At 30.5% G+C, this 20,333-nt stretch overlaps 1 pseudogene across 1 annotated transcript; it reads right to left on the bottom strand.

Moving 5' to 3' along the window:
- Nucleotides 1–6,890: 6,890 nt before the first annotated feature.
- On the bottom strand, nt 6,891–19,313 carry LOC143249900 (uncharacterized; annotated as a pseudogene). Its single transcript, XR_013028026.1, has 4 exons — nt 19,158–19,313; nt 17,501–17,664; nt 13,665–14,390; nt 6,891–8,061 (listed from the first exon to the last, which is right to left on the bottom strand). The product of XR_013028026.1 is annotated as an uncharacterized LOC143249900 (transcript).
- Between the last annotated feature and the right edge of the window lie 1,020 nt (nt 19,314–20,333).

The raw sequence follows: 20,333 nt of genomic DNA on the forward strand, positions 1-20,333 counted from the left end.
CTAAACATGCTCGCCCTCCCAGCCGTGGGGGTGTATAATGTGGCGGTCAATCCCACTATTCGTTGGTAAAAGAGTAGCCCAAGAGTTGGCGGTGGGTGGTGATGACTAGTAGCCTTCCCTCTAGTCTTACACTGCTAAATTAGGGACGGCTAGCACAGATAGCCCTCGAGTAGCTTTGTGCGAAATTCCAAAAAAACAAAACAAAACAAACGAAGCAGCCTTGATACATCAGTTACAAAATAGTCTGAAACTGTCAGAAAAGTAGAAGCCATGAAATAACAGAGTAATAAAAGTAAGTACTACTTTTTAAGTATTATTTATTAAACACGTGAAAAAGAAAGATGGAGCCACGGGGTTTTGCATGAACCAGCAGAAGATAAATAAAGTAAATAAAAGTTACATTATAACGCCCCCACGGCTGAAAAAGCGAGCACGTTTGATGTGACAGAAGTTAGAACCCGAGACCCTCGAATTACGAGTCGAGTGCCTTAACCATCTGGCCATACAAAATGGAAAGTAAACAAAATCAAACTTATATCGTTATGGAATATAATAATCTGTAGTTACACACGAAAATGAATTTATATAGTGGACACATTACAAATTGATAGAACAAAATTTAAACAATAGAAATCAAAAATTTAAAATCTAAAGTAGGAAAACAAAATGAATCCAAAATAAAAATACTCCTAAATGACAAAAATAATTTAGTAAAAATTAAGACAAAATTGTAGAATACTGAAAAATGTTTGTAATTCTGCAAGTTTTACTTCAGACATAGGCTGGTCAGGTGTTTTCACTCCTCGTCTGTTAATATAGAAGGTATAGACACTAAACAATGAATTTTAGGCTGTTGTTACTTCACATGTTTCTAGTGTATTTCACGGATGTTTGTCCTGTTATGATTGCAATACTTTTAGGCATTTATCAGTATTCACGGTTCCATAATCGATTCAGAACATAAAATTCCAAATAAATTCAAGCTGTAGTAGGGCAGAAATACAGCAACTGATGTGAGGTCAAATGTCGTAAGTATGGTTGTTTCGTCAAAAAGATAATTTAGATATAACTGTAGTGGTTAACACACTATCCACGATGAGAAAAAAAATACGTTTGTTTCAAGAGATACTGAAAGAAACATTTACATAACTTCTAATGCATAATTACCATAGTACATCCCTAACAATAGTTGCTTCTTGCAACTGTTACTACTCGGTAACTTCAGCCATCTCACGCGTGTGTTTTCTGCTGTTTTCTGGTTTTCACAGATACGTAAGTCTGATTAATTGAAAATGAGGGTGTGTGTTTTCTTATAGCAAAGCCACAATCAGCTATCAGCTGAGTCCACCGAGGAGAAACGGACACCTGACTTTAACGTTGTAAATCCGAAGACTAATTGCTGTACCAGCAGAGAACGGGTAACCAAAATTATGTGATCCACTTTGAAAACAGTAAGCAAGGCTTTTAGACTTGAAGTTTTCACAACACCAAACTGTTTTCTGATGCAAGTTAAACACAACCTGAACAAATTAGTTAAATAACCTGAGACTTCACAAATACATCCAGTGTCATATTTGTATAGTCCAGGCAAAACTTATGTCACAGCAGTACAATTAAATATAGTTATTACAAAATTATGTTACAGCAATACAAGTAAATATAGTTATTACAAAATTATGTTACAGCAGTACAAGTAAATATAGTTATTACAAAATTATGTTACAGCAGTACAATTAAATATAGTTATTACAAAATTATGTCACAGCAATACAATTAAATATAGTTATTACAAAATTATGTTACAGCAATACAAGTAAATATAGTTATTACAAAATTATGTCACAGCAATACAAGTAAATATAGTTATTACAAAATTATGTCACAGCAATACAATTAAATATAGTTATTACAAAATTATGTCACAGCAATACAAGTAAATATAGTTATTACAAAATTATGTCACAGCAATACAAGTAAATATAGTTATTACAAAATTATGTTACAGCAATACAAGTAAATATAGTTATTACAAAATTATGTTACAGCAATACAAGTAAATATAGTTATTACAAAATTATGTCACAGCAATACAAGTAAATATAGTTATTACAAAATTATGTCACAGCAATATAATTAAATATAGTTATTACAAAATTATGTCACAGCAAACAATTAAATATAGTTATTACAAAATTATGTCACAGCAATACAATTAAATATAGTTAACACAAAATTATGTCACAGCAATACAATTAAATATAGTTATTACAAAATTATGTCACAGCAATACAAGTAAATATAGTTATTACAAAATTATGTCACAGCAAACAATTAAATAGTTATTACAAAATTATGTCACAGCAATACAATTAAATATAGTTAACACAAAATTATGTCACAGCAATACAATTAAATATAGTTATTACAAAATTATGTCACAGCAATACAATTAAATATAGTTAATACAAAATTATGTTACAGCAATACAATTAAATATAGTTATTACAAAATTATGTCACAGCAATACAAGTAAATATAGTTATTACAAAATTATGTCACAGCAAACAATTAAATATAGTTATTACAAAATTATGTCACAGCAAACAATTAAATATAGTTATTACAAAATTATGTCACAGCAATACAAGTAAATATAGTTATTACAAAATTATGTCACAGCAAACAATTAAATATAGTTATTACAAAATTATGTCACAGCAATACAATTAAATATAGTTGATACAAAATTATGTCACAGCAATACAATTAAATATAGTTGATACAAAATTATGTCACAGCAATACAATTAAATATAGTTATTACAAAATTATGTCACAGCAATACAAGTAAATATAGTTATTACAAAATTATGTCACAGCAAACAATTAAATATAGTTATTACAAAATTATGTCACAGCAATACAATTAAATATAGTTAACACAAAATTATGTCACAGCAATACAATTAAATATAGTTATTACAAAATTATGTCACAGCAATACAAGTAAATATAGTTATTACAAAATTATGTTACAGCAATACAATTAAATATAGTTATTACAAAATTATGTCACAGCAAACAATTAAATATAGTTATTACAAAATTATGTTACAGCAATACAATTAAATATAGTTATTACAAAATTATGTTACAGCAATACAATTAAATATAGTTAATACAAAATTATGTTACAGCAATACAAGTAAATATAGTTATTACAAAATTATGTCACAGCAAACAATTAAATATAGTTAATACAAAATTATGTTACAGCAATACAATTAAATATAGTTATTACAAAATTATGTTACAGCAATACAATTAAATATAGTTATTACAAAATTATGTTACAGCAATACAATTAAATATAGTTAATACAAAATTATGTTACAGCAATACAATTAAATATAGTTATTACAAAATTATGTTACAGCAATACAATTAAATATAGTTATTACAAAATTATGTTACAGCAATACAATTACATATAGTTATTACAAAATTATGTTACAGCAATACAAGTAAATATAGTTATTACAAAATTATGTCACAGCAATACAATTAAATATAGTTATTACAAAATTATGTCACAGCAATACAATTAAATATAGTTATTACAAAATTATGTCACAGCAATACAATTAAATATAGTTATTACAAAATTATGTCACAGCAATACAATTAAATATAGTTAATACAAAATTATGTCACAGCAATACAATTAAATATAGTTATTACAAAATTATGTTACAGCAATACAAGTAAATATAGTTATTACAAAATTATGTCACAGCAATACAATTAAATATAGTTATTACAAAATTATGTCACAGCAATACAATTAAATATAGTTAATACAAAATTATGTTACAGCAATACAATTAAATATAGTTATTACAAAATTATGTTACAGCAATACAATTAAATATAGTTATTACAAAATTATGTTACAGCAATACAATTACATATAGTTATTACAAAATTATGTCACAGCAATACAATTAAATATAGTTAACACAAAATTATGTCACAGCAATACAATTAAATATAGTTATTACAAAATTATGTCACAGCAATACAATTAAATATAGTTAATACAAAATTATGTTACAGCAATACAATTAAATATAGTTATTACAAAATTATGTCACAGCAATACAAGTAAATATAGTTATTACAAAATTATGTTACAGCAATACAAGTAAATATAGTTATTACAAAATTATGTCACAGCAAACAATTAAATATAGTTATTACAAAATTATGTCACAGCAATACAATTAAATGTAGTTATTACAAAATTATGTCACAGCAAACAATTAAATATAGTTATTACAAAATTATGTCACAGCAATACAAGTAAATATAGTTATTACAAAATTATGTTACAGCAATACAATTAAATCGTTATTACAAAATTGTCACAGCAAACAATTAAATAGTTATTACAAAATTATGTCACAGCAATACAATTAAATATAGTTATTACAAAATTATGTCACAGCAATACAAGTAAATGTAGTTATTACAAAATTATGTCACAGCAAACAATTAAATATAGTTATTACAAAATTATGTTACAGCAATACAAGTAAATATAATTATTACAAAATTATGTTACAGCAATACAAGTAAATATAGTTATTACAAAATTATGTCACAGCAAACAATTAAATATAGTTATTACAAAATTATGTCACAGCAATACAATTAAATGTAGTTATTACAAAATTGTCACAGCAAACAATTAAATAGTTATTATAAAATTATGTCACAGCAATACAATTAAATATAGTTATTACAAAATTATGTCACAGCAATACAAGTAAATGTAGTTATTACAAAATTATGTCACAGCAAACAATTAAATATAGTGGTGTGCATACACATTTTTAAGCATTAACCTTTCTTTGCAAACCCTTGTGTATAAAGAGTAAGATCATAAAATAATAGAATAGGAGATCAACATGTAAGTGTTGAAACCCATAACGTTCCAAATGTATATCACCCTTCACTGCCTGCAGTCAGAGTTAGAAAGGTGACTGCTCTAAGAAGAAAATAAAAAACAAGGTCCTACCACTAAGTATTGTGAGCAAGAAAAACATATTCTGAATTGGTCATTACAACGTTTCACCTCCTTCATCTTCAACTTTACTTTTTAAATAATATTTATGTATACATTATTGTAAAGAAAACATAATTTTATGGGGAAGTTTGTTTGTTTGTTTTTGAATTTCGCACAAAGCTACTCGAGAGCTATCTGTGCTAGCCGTCTCTAATTTAGCAGTGTAAGACTAGAGGGAAGGCAGCTAGTCATCACCACCCACTGCCAACTCTTGGGCTACTCTTTTACCAATGAATAGTGGGATTAACCATCACATTATAATGCCCCCACGGTTGAAAGGGCGAGCATGTTTGGTGTGAACAGGATTCGAACCTGCGACCTTCAGGTTATGAGTCAATTATGGGGAAGTAATAACTGAAATGCATGATGGTTGTAAAAGTGCTGATATAAAAATTGTAAAACCATCATAATTTTTATAAAGTGAATGATTATTATAAAGAAAATGTAGTTAGAGTGAATTAATATATAAACTTTTAATATTTTGAACACCATTTTTAAAAGTAAGATATTTTATTCAATATTTAATGTAGGGTTTGGAAATATTTTGCAGAAGTTACTCTTTAATGTAGAGAAAACAAATGTACACAAATATAGAAAATATATATTCAGAGAGAGTTTTTCTTTTTCTTAATTTGACACTTTCTAAACACATTATGTAAACTCTTTACTTCTGGAATGAGAACAAATGAAGTCTGCACAGGTCCATAATCTAAATAATGATGTCATTACATTTCTGTGTCCTGGTACATTTTTGCCCAATATTTACTTCAAACATTTCAACTATTTTTCTTGTATATATTCAAGAGATGTAAACCTGTAACTCATTTATACTAACTTATACAAGTCTTCCCTGGAAATCATGACAAAGAAGTAGGTTCTGACAACTACAAGTCTCACAGAACAATCATTATGATACGTAAACTACATCAAAGCGAGAGGATTTGTGAAAGTTTATGAATTTTTTAAGGGTAAACTTTCCCCTGTTTATGGGCATGGCAAAGAAGGTTTTGGACTATTCTTCGAGTATTTTGCAAACATAAATGTACTGAATGAGTGGGTTAAAGGATATGAGGTTTAACATTTGTTGTTTAAATTATGACGCTTAACATCTTATGATGGTATTTCAGGTTATCAATAATGAACAAAACATTTGAGAACCACTACCTAAAACAATTGGGCAAAAGTGAATATGAACTAATAATATGGAGTTTACATATGTATGTAAGATAGGGGAGCATTAATACAGATGACCAGAATTACAAGATTTAGCTCGTTATGAACAGTATGATGGGATATGAAGACTGAAGCAAGTGAAATTACAAGATTTAGCCCATTATGAACAGTATGATGGGGTATGAAGACTGAAGCAAGTGAAATTACAAGATTTAGCTTGTTATGAACAGTATGATGGGATATGAAGACTGAAGCAAGTGAAATTACAAGATTTAGCTCGTTATGAACAGTATGATGGGATATGAAGACTGAAGCAAGTGAAATTACAAGATTTAGCTCGTTATGAACAGTATGATGGGATATGAAGACTGAAGCAAGTGAAATTGAGATTACAAGATTTAGCAAGTGAGATTACAAGATTTAGCTCGTTATGAACAGTATGATGGGATATGAAGACTGAAGCAAGTGAAATTACAAGATTTAGCTTGTTATGAACAGTATGATGGGATACTGTTGAAATTGTTTCACTGCATTTTCTTTGATTTTAGTTGCAAGAAGCATTACAATGACTTATAATCACAGAAAATACCTTTAATAACTAAAATGTTGTACTTTTATTGGTATTTCAGCTAGTACAATGACAAGTATTTTGAATTAATACCTCTGTACAAAATATATCACTGCAGTAACAGTATGCTCTCTGTCTTTATTAAACATACCACCTGTCAAAGGTACAAATAACATATATCAGTTTAAAGTACTTAACTCTGTTTCAATGGTACATAAACACTTATTAGGATTCAAACAGTGAAAGAAAACTAATTTAAATGGTCTATTTATATACCCAACTTTACAATAATTAAAGTTTATTCTGACAGACTTTTACAGATATATTTCAAGCAGTTAACTACTTTATTATAAAACCACAACATAAAAGCTACTTCTTCAATACCGTAGTATCACATGCTCATAACATTAGTTGTTTATGTGACAATCTAGAAAACTCACAAGAATTTTGTTAAACTTCATCTTGTCAGAACGGAAGAAGGACGTGTAGTCTGCAAACATTTGTATTGTACTTGATGTCTTGAATGAATATTCTTCAAATTAATTTGGCAAATCATATACACAAAGTCTATACATAAAATATTAATTAACAGATTTAAATATTCAATCTGAACTTGTAAAAAAAAAAAATTATTACACTTAAATTACACAAGGTAGAGAGAAAGTATAGTATTGTAATATTTAAATGTACAAAGTATGCTGAAAATCAAAATCTTATATAGAGAATAATTACTATCAATGTATCAAGCACAATGATATTCTTTAAAGATATTCCAATTTTAAAATTTCCCAGAGGAAACCGTTTCCTTAAAGTCTGATCACCTGCGAACTCGAGCTTCTGCATTATTAGGCCTAAAATATGAAGCCATCACCAAACAAAATAAGGCACTCAATCCTAAGAGCAACATGCTGGAACTCGTATCAAAGTATTCTGTGAATTCAAAGTACAACATCCAGAGAAGTCCCAGGATCACAAAGAACAAAGGCAACATCAAGTGACCAAGATCTAGTTCATTTACAGGAGGATTAGGGGGCACCCCTTGTCGAAGTGGAGTTGACGAAATCTGGACATGAATAACACATCCATTAGTAACTCCATACACTTGAAGGCTAGAATCATCATTCCTCATAAGCTGGCCATTGAATATAAGACGAACAGTTTTGTTATTAGCAAGATCTTCGGAGAAGTATTTTCTGAAAATGTTTTAATATATGTTAATACAACTTCTAAAAGTCAGTAAAACCTTTTTAATAGAATAACACAAATAGTAAATCTGCATTACATTTTATTGTTTAAAAAATTCAATTCAATCCATTAAAAACCAAGAAAAAAACTAAAATATTCTTAGTTTATACAAAGAAATTTGTTTACCTTTTGTACTTTTTTCTGAACCTGTCTAAGTTTGGAAAACTTTGTAACTTAGAGAACTTATAAACAATATCACATTTCAGGCTGTAGTTAAAGTGTTTGTAGTCAAATTATGTGTACCATCCCAAACTTCTCAGAACAGATAACTTTGTCAACCATATCTCATATGCTGTAGGTAAAACTTGGCTGTAATATTTGGAATTTCATAAAACCAAGAAACTTCAAGTTATTAGATTCAAGGTAGTTTCTTTTGAGGATCAAAAGTATGGTAAAAATGTTTATCCTAATTATACTGATACAAGAACTGTATGAAGGTTAACCAAGGTAACCTAACATGACTGACACAAAGAGCTTTTATTGTGACAACAAATCTAAACTGTTTCAAAAGTAAAAATATTGTAGTAGCAAGAAAGTAAAATAAAACACATTTAGGCTGAAAACAATTCCATTAGTGTTATGTAATGTTTGAGAGTAAAACATGACATATTGTATGTCATAAATTTTTCATTTTTCACATAAGGTGAAACTTGTTGTACTGAATGAAAACAATCTTGATAAAAGGACACAATGTGCATGATAAGACTTTAATGTGAACATTTGATGTGCATTCAAATTAAACTAAAGTGTACACTTCAAATCTTAACACAATCTATATTTATAGATTAAGAAAGAATAATGTTATGAAGTAGCCTTCAGATCTGAGGAAAATCAAATATATAAACCAAAAAAAGCCAAGTGCCGAGACCTTGGAGAGAACAGCACAAAAAACTGTCCCTAAAATCTAGGTAAACAGTAATGCTCCTTCATGTCAAAAATCAGTATGTATAACACAGTACCCTTAAAGATTTTTGACAAGACTTGTAAAAAGTAACACAAAGTTTTGTTTTTAACTTAAAATTTTACAAATCCAGGATTATTAATAAGAGAATATGAAATGCAAAGTAAGTTTACTACAGTAACTTATCAGTCATGTATCCTTGTTATAATGCTGATGTTCATTATAAACTCCAATAGCCTCTTGAAATTTAGTCCAGAATATGAATTTCACATGCATATTAAACTTTAAACCTATATAACTTTTCTGTAAGTATTTAAAAATAAAAATAATTATCCAACAAGTTTATGTATACAATATATATAACTTATTAAACAGGAACACAACATTAACAAGCTAATACGTTTTTAAAAATAACAGAATCAAACTATGTACCTTGGTGAACTGGCTAATGTCTCAGGTTACTATTTCTTGTTTCTTTTTGACACTTAAAAGTGAGGTATTTGGAACTCCCTCAGATTATGTACACATTCAACTTAAAGTGTGTCCACCTTTTTCACTCCTTACCTTTTCAATAACCAACCACCCAGAAGATCATGATATGAAGCACATTGAAAACTTCCGTTTTCCACCCTGTACTATTATTTAGGACCCACTTATTACTTGGAACTGTATAGTAAATATACTTCAGAGCAGGAAGTAGATTACCTTTTCACTTCTGACATCTCAGTTAAACATTTTAAAAGAAACTGAAAAATAAACAGGAGACAGAAGCAATAAGCATTGGAGAAAGAGATGTAATACAAGTAACAGACATGAATACAACTTCATAAATCACATTCTCCAATAGATACTGAAAAACAACCACAGTGATGGACTGAGAACTTGTATCTGACTGTTCGCTGCATAACAATAAACCATATAAATGAATACTGATGGAAACTAGATTCAGAATAGCCAACATAAATTATTAACCCAATTCAACTGAGCTAATTATTTCATGGAAACTTTTTTTTGTGAAACTGAAGTTTAAATATTTTTTAAGACTGTAACTTACTGTTTTCCAAGGATTTCCAGCAATAACTTTTTGTGTTAAATTTCTAGAAAATTTCAAGAACCTCTGTGAATCATATAATAAGAACAAGATACATGGAAAACACTAATGCACAATAAATATTCAAGTCCAGAGCATCCAGATCCGTTACAAAAGTTTCACTGTAGAAGACTGCACGGACTATGATATAACCTGAAAAATTAAACCCAATGAAATACAAAATATGCAAAGATCTCTAGCATCAAAAAATATGACCAGGATGAGATAACTGATCTGCCAAAAGGAAGGACGAGAGAGGTGCTTAAAAGAAAGATACCATGAATGCTTTGAGTGAGTGTTATTGGTGAAGTACTAAAATCATTTGCATGAAGAGGAACAACTTGTCTTCTAAATTAAGGAATGTTCCTAATGAATAGTTCAACAAAATAACAAAGAATAAACCTGGCATCATCCAGCAATAAAATCTTCTGATCATCAACGATAACCAAGCAGTCCATAGCCTCCCCACATGTTCAGAAAAAACATGAGATCTAACAGAAATAAAAAGCCTGTAGAAACAGGAAGTAAGAGATACTCAAATCAGGAAAATTAAAGGTGAAGACAATTTTGGAGTCTTCCATTCATATACTTGGAACATGGGCAGAATAAAAGTAGAAATTCAATATGAAGTAGTTACACAACTGACTCCACCAAGTGTTACAATGCTGCCTATTTATATTGTCTACTGTGAAGAACCAAAGGTTAGACAACACAAGTGAAATCACCCTTGACTTATAAAAGAAAACTGACGAACTAAACATGCAACAACAGCACAGATTACAACAAAAGTTACAAGCAAGTAATGTGACAGGAAACATGTCACAATAAATGCTTGAGAAGACAAGTCAAATGAAGCTTTATACAATCCAAGAATACATCTCATGGGAACATATTTAGAAAGAAGGTGGTTAAAGACACCTAAAAACAAGGTGACTGGTTAAACAAGGCGACTAGAGAAACTAGTTAAACAAGGCGACTAGAGAAACTAGTTAAACAAGGCGACTAGAGAAACTAGTTAAACAAGGCGACTAGAGAAACTAGTTAAACAAGGCGACTAGAGAAACTAGTTAAACAAGGCGACTAGAGAAACTAGTTAAACAAGGCGACTAGAGAAACTAGTAAACAAGGCGACTAGAGAAACTAGTAAACAAGGCGACTAGAGAAACTAGTAAAGAAGGCGACTAGAGAAACTAGTAAAGAAGGCGACTAGAGAAACTAGTAAAGAAGGCGACTAGAGAAACTAGTAAAGAAGGCGACTAGAGAAACTAGTAAAGAAGGCGACTAGAGAAACTAGTAAAGAAGGCGACTAGAGAAACTAGTAAAGAAGGCGACTAGAGAAACTAGTAAAGAAGGCGACTAGAGAAACTAGTAAAGAAGGCGACTAGAGAAACTAGTAAAGAAGGCGATTAGAGAAACTAGTAAAGAAGGTGTTTAGAGAAACTAGTAAAGAAGGTGTTTAGAGAAACTAGTAAAGGTGTTTAGAGAAACTAGTAAAGAAGGTGTTTAGAGAAACTAGTAAAGAAGGTGATTAGAGAAATTAGTAAAGAAGGCGACTAGAGAAACTAGTAAAGAAGGCGACTAGAGAAACTAGTAAAGAAGGTGACGAGAGACACCAATAAAGAAGCTAATTAGTTGAGGAAGGTGATTAGAAAAACTAATAAAGAAGCTGACTAGTTAAAGAAGGTAGTTAGAGAAACTAATATGAAAGATCAATTATTCAGATAATTCAGAATGATAAAAACAAAATGACCTTTGAGAATCCTTATACACTATCTGCTTAAATAACATGTCAAATTATTAAGGATCACTGGACAAATAGCTAAAAAGAAAATTACAGTGGTTAGGTGAAAAACAAAAAACTTATCTTTAATGGTCTTCTACATATTCCATGACTTGTTAGTATGTTATATAAATTAGTTTTTGGGGATGTACTTAGCATCAGATAAAGGTTGTGATTATCCTCTGCAAATTAGCTTCAGTCAAAATGGGCAAAACAGACTCAAAGCAAGGAAGCTGCTGGTAAGTGCTTCTGTAGTTAATTCACAAACTCAGATGAGTGGATACAATGTCAGCTGTTGTAACAAGAGAGTCCAGGATTAAATCTTGGTCTCTACCATGACATCCTATTCTTTTCATGATCTCCCCTAAAGATAGCAGAACTTGGGAAACAAATCAATCAGTAACAAGTATCAAGACTTAAGCAGTTGTACAGGATGCTAATAATGACAACCAACATCCATTCACTGTATCCTCACAATAACAATATGAAACAAGTTAAGGGGCATGAGATATATGTACACATGGGTCAACAAATATTTCACAAACAGGTTCACAGCTCTGCTACACTTTCGGAAAGTTCAGCATACAAAAAATGTACTACATAAAACACTGTGAAGCACAGATGAATTAAATTTCATTTTCTGCAAAAAACATGCATATGACAAATGAGAATCATCTTTCCTAATAAGAAACCTTATACTAACAATAGGAATTAATCAACATGACACGAAGGGAAGACCCCACACAAACAGAAATGGAATATCTTCTTGCACAAGACTGTCTATAGTTCCTGAGAAATAAACAGTTGGAAGGAGCTCACATAAGGATCCAGAAAAGAGCATAAGTCAATGTATAAGGTTGGGATTTTTAAACATTTTATTACACACAACTGAAACAGGCCTACCCTGCATTAGGAAAAAATTAGAAGCTGTGAAATATGAAAAATCTATAGCAAAGGAGAACAAATTTTCTGAAATACCATTGAAGTAAGAAATAGGTTTCCTACATGACGTGCAAATGTCCATCTAAATGTGCGACCATAAAACTTGTACAAAATTGTTTGCATGGTGGATACAAATGAGCACACACCTTAAACATAAATACTTTTCTGAACAAATGGAGTAGTATCACTGATAAATGATTATCTTTCAAATCTTCTAAACATTGGAAAATAAAGATTTGAAGATACGAAACAAAGTTAGAAGTTACCTAAAAAAAAAAAAAACATGGTGAAAATACAACGAAGCATCCGTCTTTCTTCACTGATAGATGTATATTTTTCAATAAACATTTTCAGTTTATGATGAAGTATGGTGTTAAAAAAACAAACTAACACTTTCTCACAAGATATTATAAGAACAAACTCAGCCAATCAAATATCATATTTGACAAATAATAATTTACTCTTGCTTGTTTAAGGTTTACAAATGCTGTAGTTAACTCACAGTATACACCACAAAATATAAATATTACAATCATGGACATCCATGGAAATAGTTTGAGGGGGAGGGAACAAAACCTTTATGTATGGGACCAGCTCTTACAATACAAATCAATGGACTATAATAATGCATGTTATGTGTGTTTAAATACAAACATAAATTGACAGTTTGAATAAAAGTCAGTAAAAATAGTTTAACTGTGATGTTAAGTTTACTTCATAATGTGTAATTGTTGGAGAAATGTAGAGGGAGACTGCTCCCCCCTTGACCCTTCCTGCAGATACCCATGACAACATCTATGTAATTAAACAAAAGTACATTTTCTAGACAGAAGCATACCTTTTAAAGTCACCAACATTATCTCGTAACCTACAAAGCACCAATCTTTCAGTATCATTGAGGTATTTTAATCTGATCTGAATTTCTATGCTGTCATCATTGTCTGAAGAATTGGTAACTACAGTGGACGGTAGATCTCCATTCGATATTGACTGTTGTGATGTTACTAATGGTCGTTGTTCTCCAACTGCACTTCCCAAACTGTTTTCAACTTCAAGAGTTCTCTCCCCATGATATAAACTCCTGTCTTCAAAAGCATCTGTTTGACGTGGATCTCCAATTCTTTCAAAAAACTGAAGACGACGCTGCCTCACAGTGTTAGGGTCTTCCTCTTGTATTTCACTATTAGTATTTGAAAATTCTCTCTGTGCCATCTCTAGCTGGTCTGTTGGCCCATGAACAACAGACTCATCTCTTTGCTCTACCACATTCTCTGTTCCACTTGAATTCTCTGGTGGATGTGCTGTTGGTCTATCAGTGGTATCTTCCTGAGTGTGTATAGTCTGACTCAAAGAAGAATCTTCCTGTGTATGTACTGTTTCTCTTACAGAAGTATCTTTACGTTGGTGTGCCATTTCCCCCTACAACACTGCTGCTGTTTGATGTAATAGAGCTCTCTTCTTGAACCCTATTTAGGTTTGTAGCAGACAAATGACTAAAATGTGATTCATCAACTTCTGTAGTTGGTGGTTCATGTGCTTGAACTTGGTGACCTGAACGTACCTCCTGCAAGAGAGAGAGAGAGAGAGAGGGTACAAAAAGATGCAACAAGTTTCTCTCCATTATATTGTTTAAAGTGTAATGATTAATCAAAATTTTGTAATTTTGATTTAGAACAGTTAAGATACAAAGGAATGGTTTTCATTAATAGAACATATTGACTAATAAATTTCATATTTCACTGAGCTATATTATGTTAGATTCTGTTACATATACATAATTATAAAATTAAATAACCTACTGCTATACAATAAAATTTCAACTCTTATATCTAATATGATAGTGTTTTCAGTCTTTGTGGTTACTTACAGAAAATGGACCAACTTTCTATAAAATTTCTTTCTTTTAAATTTTCTGCAAAGCTGCGTGAAGGTTATCTGAATAGCCACCCCTAATTTAGCAGCGTAAGACTAGACGGTAGGCAGCTAGTCATTACCACTCACTGCCAACTCTTGAGCTATTTTTTTTACCAATGAATAGTGGGATTGACCATCATTTATAATGCCCCCCCATGGTTGAAAGGACATGCATGTTTGGTGTGACGGAGATTCAAACCCATGACTCTCAGATTACAAGTTGAGCACCCTAACCACCTGACCATGCCAAGCCTTTTTATAAGAATTAACCTGAAATTAATGGAAAGGTATAATAGGAAGAAAATTTTAATTGTTTCAAGAATGGAGCTCAGGGTCACTATTTAGAATTACAATAAATTTGAGTAAGTCAGTAATGTTTTGCTTCAACTTTCATTTAACATAATATACAAAAGGATTTGAAAGTTGATAACTTGCACATATTACAATAAAACACAGTTCTAACTTGTATGAATAAGAACTTGATTGGATCAAAAAGTTTTAAAATTTAGGTTGGAAATTAGAGAGAAATGAAAATGAACTTTGCAATGACCTACATGAGAGCTAAAAAATAAACATATTTGAAGTTCAAATTACTGTGTATTAAATAGCAAGATAGGAGGTCTATATTACTGTTAATACTGTTGTTGTTCATGTTGGAAATATGGTCTTGATACAAAAAACTAAGTCTTGCTATTATGAATATTACCAGATAACATATTCTTTGGGATTTTCAGGTACAAGTGGAGTACTTTTAGTGTCCTGATGGTTACTGTACGAGTGAACTTCATTAAAAATTCCCAGTTGCTAAATTATATGTTTTAGAAGCCATAGTGACTTAGTATATTGGAGTTGCTGCTTCTGTTATAGTGTTAACTGTATTGTGTCATATGATATTGATTTGTTTCAGAAGTTGGACAGATGCCATTTGTCAATGAAAATATGTTACAGAAATGTTACATATTTACCAATCTAATAGAACCTCTTGTATGTTTTCAGTAATCTCTAATTTCCTCGCTCAGTTTAGTGACTGATAATAACACGATCGGCAAACCCTCTTACTTGTGACAACTTAAAGTAATGTGTATCATGACATCTGTAGAGAGGATTCCATTCCAAGCAGCAAAAACACATTCAATATTTGTCATGTCTGGATCTATTTTCAGTTTAATGAATTTTATTTGGTTATTATTCCTACCATACGTCTTAACCTGTTCTCCAAAGAAATTTAGAAAAAATTGTTAATTTCAGATATACTATTTAAAACCTGACACAACTTTTAGCTAGCTTTTTCATATATGCACAAAAGAACGACTATAGGAAACAAACTGATGTCATGGTAATAAAATTATAGACGTCAAGACATCTCACGTTCCTGACAACACAAATATTTGTTTTTTTTATACTGACTATTTAAAATTCAGTGAAACCACTTTATTAAAAAACACAAAGTATGAAATAGATTAAATTGCATCTTTGATTGAGATAGGAAGTTAAAGATGGCTATTGGTGAAAATAAATTATTCAATTTACCAAGTTGGTAAAGATGGAGTTGGGTGGCTGTCAGAAAGAAGCAATAAAAATATTAATGGAAGAAACATGAACAGACAGACATTCCTAATTAAACAGCTTTGGGTAGAAAATGAGCACAAGTGAAATCCAAAGAAAGGTGAGAAAATGCCATACAACAATGTTGTGTGAAACAAAAACAACTAAATTCACTGCAAAAAATATTTGTGTCAAACTAACAGTTGTCCCATGACCACAATATAAGGCTCAAAATCAAGCCTTTCTTATAAGAATGGAAAAATATGGTAGCATGCATTGTTAAAATTAAAAGTGTACTACTACTACTGACTGTCAGTGACTTCACCTTTTAGCACAGTTGGTAAAGCATTTGCTTATAATATGAGCAAAAGTCCAAATCCTGCTTGCAAATAATGGAAAAACTGAAATTTCAACTTAATGCTAAAACATGCGTGTCTCAGCACGAGGTGCATATTGTGATTACAAGATACACAACGTGTGTGTGCGTGTGTGTGAATGTACTTTTAAAACATGTGACTAGATTAGATGTGTAATGAAAACGTTACTATATTAACAATGCATGATGTTAAGTCATGTGGCTACATTAATAGTGTGTATAGTCATTAAATGTGGGTTTGCATTTCACAACGTTAACAGTCTTGTGTTAAAACACATGCTTAAAGAGTGAACTAACTCTCACAGCCTTGTTTATATATAAACTTTACTACTGTCAGGATGTTTAAACTAAATCAAAGGTTAATAATGTGCTCCATACATGTGCTCACAGCACTGAGTGTATTGTGCTTCATTACCTTATTACACTTAAATCCAAAATTGTTCATGAACTACACTGATTATAGTAATAATAAATTTTCAATTAATTTGGAACAGTAATAATCCCAGAAGCTTTTGTTGATAAAACTACATTTATAGTGTCTTATTTTGCCTTTTTTTGGGGGACATAAACCAGTAAGAAGCAGTCAATCAAGAAAAACTAAAAACACAATGAACAACTTTTTTTGTAACAACACATTCAAACAATAAAAATAATTATAAATTTATAACCGTGAAAATCACTGAAGATTCGTAGCAGAGAAAAACTTGCTCTAGTCATTTTAAATATACAGATACAATTCACAAAGCTTTTCCCAGGCTTGTGAAGAACATAATACAAGTTTATAGAAAATTTCATCACAATGTTAAACACGAATTTGCACTCTTATAAAGTATATGTACCTCTTGTACAGATCTTTGCTGAGGAGTTTGGTAAATGCCATCCACACAGAATCCAAAGACAGCTATCCATCCCAAAAACAGAGCAAGTACAATTATGATAATACCAACAAATAATATTACTTCATCTCCAATACCTTCTATAAAAGACATCTTGGTCTTCTTTCCTAATGAGAAAGAAATACATTAAAACATAAGTATGACATGTACATTATGTAAATTCCCTTAGAGTTTAGTGAATTTGAAAGGTTTTGAAATTTTTCGTAGTTTGTCTTTTTTAAATGGGTCACACAAGCAACATCAGTTAGTGGCCTTTCTCCCCAATACATATTAATACCACAAAGACAAATTTATAAAACTGAAAATATCAGTAGCTTTAATCCATTTTCATGCATGCAAGTTTTATACCGTATATTAAATTTTTTGCATAAAATGAAAGGAGATAAAAATTGTGCACAATACTTTTAGTGAACTCTAATGTGCAGCTTGCATGGTAGTGTTACCTATTTAACTTCTTACGAATGTCTACAAACACCCTCTAAAATACTAGTAGCTTTTACTACTAGCAACAGATGGCCCGAGTGACTTCTCATACTATAACAAGTTCCTTATATTTAATCATGTTACTGAGTGAATTCCAATCTACATTAAATTTTCTATTCAAACCTTTATCCTTAAAACTATCCCACATTCTAAGAGTGATTCTCAATATAAATTACGAAGGGTAATATTTTAAAAATAGCAAGAAATTGCCTAGTATCAGGAATACTAGTACATCAAACTATGCAGAATTTTTGAAACTGAAACCAAGCAATGTTACTACTATTAGTGGAATTCAAATCAGAATATTCACGATAAAGATTAGCTTGAAGAAAAAAAAAGTTTTCACTGAAATATGCATTTCCTAAAACCCTAATAGAGGTAAGACAACAGAATTGAGAAACAGGTGCAGAAGATTTTCAACAAGACAATTTAAATGAAACATTAAGGGTAGAACAAGAATTTTAGTAAAAATAAATGGAAGAGAGACTTCTGCCATTCATTAAACATCTTAAGTTCAACCCTTATTTATACAAAATTACCTTATGCACTACATTATTTGTGGGTCTAGTTGGCTACAGTGTCCCGAAATACACGAGGAACATGTAAAACGCCATCAGTGTTGTAATTAGGCTAGCCCCATTAATTATTATCGAGGTCTACCCAGTTTTCAGTTTTGTACATAAAAAGTCTTTTCACTTAGTCGTTTTGGTCAATGATTTATACTGATTGTTAAAATAAATAATAATATAAAAAGTTACTCAGTACGATGAAAAAATGCTAAAAGCTAACAACTGATGTCACCTATTGTTAAAAGTAACCAGCCGGTAATTTCGGGCGCACAAACACAAGTTGTATTTGTTATGGTTCAAAACTTATAGACGCTCGAAGATTGTAAAATTTTTGAAACACGGTAATAGTAATACTATCATTACAACTGTAATTCAATAATAACGATATGTAATAATAAAATAAAATAGTTTTGGCTAGAAAAGTGAAAATCTTCTCCGAAATACAAAATTCTTTTCGTACTACTACTATTACTATTAATATTCCTAACCCCAGATTACGAAACCAAAAGTTAAAAATAAAAAGTCCGACATTGTAATAAAATACTTACAAAGAAAATTAAAGATAATATACTTTAGAACTGTTTAATATGGTTGGCAAGCATATAATTAAACTAATATTACTTTACTATCTGAAACAGTTTAGTAACGTTTCCAAAATTTTAACGAATTGTTATACAAGTCTTAAATGCTACTCAAATAGTGATAGATGAAATAGCTCCATCTCCAAGTGTCAAACAGAAATACGTAAATAAATGGGAATTTAAAAATAATGATATTAATCAATAGAATTCATTACTTAAAATTTCTTGAGGGTATCAAATTCGGATATTGTTATACTGTTTGTTTTTATATTATAAATTGATATAGTATTTAACGTAAAAACTTGCAAAGTGTGATCTGTCTTGGGTTAAAAGATATTATTGTATTTAAATAATAATAATACTTTCATTTTTCTTTATAACGTACAGGTATTTATATTTAACGACCTTCTGAGTTGTTCTTAAAGTTTTCGTCCAGCAGTCAGTATGCGAATTTCATAATTAAAATTTTGGGAAAGAAGTTATCCCATACTTTAACAACAAAGAAACCATTACGCTCCATTTATTTCTGGAGATTATTTGAAGAGAACAACAATCTTTTGAAGCAAATCAAACGGATAATAATTGATAATAAAAACTATATATTGTTGTAAGCTATATTTTTAATGTTGGATTGAGAAAGCTGCGGGTTTCACAGTTCACATCCAAAGATTCAATAAGATAAGCCTAAAACACCTGTAAAGTTGTGACGCAAAGTTTCTCTTATTTCGAAACTAAATTGTAAGTATGAAATAGTTGTGAAGTGTGTAAAATTGTTTCAAGAAATTTTTTTGTTTAGAAGTTATTATTTGTAACTAGATCTACAACAAATTACAGCATTGTACGAGTTTTGACGCTTGTAAAAACGTTAATGGTTGAAATAAAGTCATTTGTATGGTTTAGTGGATTAACTGTTAAATAAATACTTTTTGCAAATAATTTAAAATAGCTTGGCAACTTGTATTGTTTGTTTGTTTTGGAATTTCGCACAAAGCTACTCGAGGGTTATCTGTGCTAACCGTCCCTAATTTAGCAGTGTAAGACTAGAGGGAAGGCAGCTAGTCATCACCACCCACCACCAACTCTTGGGCTACTCTTTTACTAACGAAAAGTGGGATTGACCGTAACATTATAACGCCCCCACGG

Source organism: Tachypleus tridentatus, chromosome 4 (assembly GCF_004210375.1).
Source record: "Tachypleus tridentatus isolate NWPU-2018 chromosome 4, ASM421037v1, whole genome shotgun sequence".
Taxonomy (NCBI): Eukaryota; Metazoa; Arthropoda; class Merostomata; order Xiphosura; family Limulidae; genus Tachypleus; species Tachypleus tridentatus.